Raw genomic sequence first — 4,181 nt, forward strand, 5'->3', positions numbered from 1 at the left:
ACCCTTTCTTGAAGTTTTTGACCATCATGGCCAGGGGAGTAGGCTTTCTCTATGTACCCCCCATGCCTCCCACGACGGACAATAATCATGCCACATGGAAGGTTGGGGGATAAGGTCAGGGAAACTTTGGAGGGGACGTCATTCGCTTCACCTGTATCTGTCCTTTTCCATCACGGGGTTCTCCCAGACTCCTCTTAGCAACTGGTGGGCCATTATAAACCCCCGACCTGGATCACTGGATCACGGAGATCCAGTGACACCACTCTAGCCATATGAGATTCATCACAGAACCACGAATAGGGGCTCAACTCTCGCTTCATGGCAAGGCTACGTCTCAGTCACTCAGCACTCACTCTCATATGATCTCCCACCATGCCTTAACCTGTCCTGTGGAGAGTAAGCAATTGCTCCTCTTAACCTGTGGAAGACTCTCGATTACTCTCTGGAGGGGGATCAGGCTTTCCTTTTGCCCAATGTTAACCAAACACATTCCGGCCTCTGCTCTGTGTACCTGTGAGGTCACAGTTTCCCCTAACAAATGTAGAGTACTCGGGTGACCTCAAGAGATGATCAGTCTCGCCTTCTGCCTTATGGGTAGCTACCTGAGCTAGCTATCCTTTGCCGTGTTTTTCCTTACTGTGGCCCTGACACGTCCTAGTTTTCTCATTCCTCTGTTGTCTGATTCTTGCAGGGACTGGCAGATGGGGTTTCCCCTTCCGTCCTGTGAGGTGTCCACATGGGGTAATCCTTGGTGCGCACTCAGCCAGAGTGTCTGCAGGGAGAGTTGGGGTTTTCTCAGTGGGGTACCCGAAGTCTGCCAAATGTGGATGCCATTCCTCTACGCTTCCCAGCCAATGCACCAGAAATCTGTTGCAGGAAGGAACACCCGACGGAGGGAATTGGATGCTCAGACAACTTTGTTAGAGTAAGGAGATTTTATTGCCAGCGGAATGCGTGGGGCTTAACAGCACCAACGCACAAGCTCCCCTTGGATAAAGTTCTTATAGCTTATATACCTCTGTGGTGTCCATGCAAGGGGCATGTGATTCTTTTGTCTGAGGTTCTACGTGCACCTCCTGACTCAGGATGGGGAGAGGGAGTTTCAGGTGGGAGCTGCAAGGAGGAAGGAATTCCCAGACCACCAGTCCTATCTATTTACTGATTGTTTTTCTTGTAGGTGTGACAAAAGTTTCCAGAAGGCCATTCAGAGATCTATAGGATGTAGTTAATCTATAATCAGCTGAGTCGGTCATTTTTGTAAGTCTTTCCCTTTGCATTTCTCAGATGCCTCCTCTCTTATCAGAGCCAGCCTCTGGTATTTGCAACAAACAAATATATGAAGCAATGCTGAGACCATGTCATGAAAGTTACACACAGGGAACTGTGGGCTCCTGGCCAGGCAAGTCTTAGCGGAGTCTAAAGCACCTAAGAGATAAGCTCATGACCAGGAAGAAAGCAGAACTTTCTAGTCAAAATAGAATATGTCAAAATAGCAGAGGTACTTTTTGAAACAAGGCCAATTAAGATCCAAGGGACTTTATTCATTTAGAGAGGGAAATTAACATACTATAAATGTCAGCTATTTAAATGTACATTTTGTGATTTTTAGTATATTCATAAAGCTCTGCGACCAACATCACTACCTATTCCAGGACCGTTTCATCAACCCCTAAAGAAGACAGGTACCCATGAGCCATCAACCCTATTATCTCTAATACCTCCAGCCCTGGCAACCAATAATCTCAGTTCTGGCTCTATGAATTTGCTAGTTTGTACATTTCCTATACATGGAATCATGAAATGTATAATACCTGTGACTGGCTTCTGTCACATAGCACAATGTTTTCATGATTCATCCATGTTGTAGAAAGAAATGACTACTTCATTCTTTTATATGGCTCAACACTCCCCCATTGCATGGCTATAACACTTTGTTTATCTAATAATCAATGAACATATGTGTTGTTTCCTCTGTTTAGCAATTAGGAATAAAGGTACCATGAATATCTATGTATAGTTGCTGGTGTAGACAGATGTTTTAGGTTGTCTTGGATATACACTAGGCAGTGAAATTGCTGGTTCATATGGTAATTCTATTTAAATTTTTGAGACATTTAAATAATTTTAATAATTTAAAAATTCTACTGTTTCATTATTTCTCTCAAGTTTGAGGTCTCTCCTGTTTCATAAGGTGCTACTTCAAGAGTCAAAACACAAATTTCAGAGCAACAATGGGCCAGTCAAATCCCCAGAAACACTTAAAATGCTCTTATTGGAGCCCAAACGAATGTCAGCACCTCAGAGTTTCAGGGTGTGGCTCAGAAAACTGAGTTTTTAACAAGTTCTCTGGTGAAATCCACCCTCCACTGAGAGTACAGAATTTTGACCCGGGTCATAATACATTCACAAGGGCTCCCGCCCACACCCAGACTTCCTGGGCTCGGGCTGAGGTTGCACCTAAAGCAGAACCTATGTGCCCCTTCCCCCGGCGCCGCGGAGAAGAAAATGCCACTCAGCCTTCTCAGCGTGAGCTCAGGCTGAGACTTAGGTTGTCTAGGTCTTCCGGACCGCCTGCCTGCAGGAGGACCCAGTGGGAGGGCTATGATGGCTAGCCACGCGCCCACAGTGACTCCGGGGCATCGGAAGGTGCGGATGCAGAGACAACCGGAAACAGGGCTTGCTTCGACACTCGGGCTTCCACGGGTTGCCTCCAGCACTGAACTTGTGGCAGCCAGGGGTGGGGGGACCTGCGCCGAGTTTCTCCACGGGCGCGGGAAAGAAAACAGCAGCGGGTACCGGGCGAATAACTCCGTGGGCACAGAAATGGAAGGAGCAGGGGACACCGGGCCCCCGTCCTTCCACGGACGTGGGAACAGAAAGAGCAGGGGCACCGGGCCCGGGTAATTCCACGGCAGGGGAATGGAAGGAGCAATGAGAATTGGGTATGTCCTTCCTAAGAGGAGGGAATGGCAGGAACCGCGGACACCGGGACCAGAACTCCATGGGCGGGCAAATGGAAGAAGCCCTCTGTCCCTTCCACTGGCGCAGGAATGGTAGCAGCGGTGGGCTCTGGTCCCTTTTCCCCCACGGGTGGGGGAATGGAAGGAGCGACCCCGTCTCTCACAACCAGAAGCCACCGCAACCGGGCAGCTCCAGCCCTGACGCGCTCGGTTCCAGCAGGAGTAGGAGAGACAGGTGATGCGCCCCTGTCCTCCTTTGGGCGTGGGAGAGAGAAGAATGACGGGTTTCAGGACTCTGTCTCGCCCGGGTTAGAAAAAAAGAGAGGAAAAAAAAGGAAAACTATGTGTCTAAAGTCCATCAGTGATAACTCTCTGTGACAGAGATGAATGAAAATACTTTAATAGTTCAAACAATAATAATACTGAAAGCTCTCTATGAAAGATTAAATGTAAAAAGAAAAATGTGTACATAGTTGCAAAAAAAAAATGGAGTTTTTAGGGAGAGGGGAAAAAATGGTGTGGACGATAGAGGCTCTGTTTCTTCCTCTGGCAACCAAAGTTGTGATGGAAACGAGCAGCAGCAAGGAAAAATCGCCTGGGATCTAGATGAATAAGCCATACAACTACAGAGAAATACAAGAAATCACCCTGCAATGGCAGAAGGTAGGCAGAAGGTAGGCAGAAGGTAGGCAGAAGGTAGGACAGGATGAAGATGCAGGGCTGCCTGGTCCCCAGGGGCAGACGCCTCTTAAAGGAGCCACCTCTGCAATGGGATTTTTCCTGGTGATGGACCTGCTCACTCTGAGCACCAGTGCCCAATCAACTGTGCACGGGGTGCATCATGGACTTACAGGGAGACATTGCCCAAGTAAGGGCCCAGGCAAGACTTACTTGGTACAGAAGTGCCAGCGGCATCCATTGTTCCCTGTTGAGCCCTCCCCTCTCCCAGTGCAATGAACACAGCGCCACCATACCTAGGACATCATCAAACTGGATAACAGAGGTGGCTCTGCCCAGAGGATTCCCTGAAATCCCGCCTACTCCAACTTGGGCCCTACCCAAGCCACATCCATGTATATACTCAGCAAGTCAGGTGCTTCTTGCTGAGACTCACACTGGAGGAGGTAGCTGGCCTCAGTTTCTGGTGTGGTCTTTTGAGGCAACTATAAGCACAACATCTGTAGATTGCTTGCTGAATCTTAACAGGTGGCCCCAATGGGG

This window comes from Pteropus alecto, unplaced genomic scaffold (genome assembly GCF_000325575.1).
Source record: "Pteropus alecto unplaced genomic scaffold, ASM32557v1 scaffold215, whole genome shotgun sequence".
Lineage (NCBI taxonomy): Eukaryota > Metazoa > Chordata > Mammalia > Chiroptera > Pteropodidae > Pteropus > Pteropus alecto.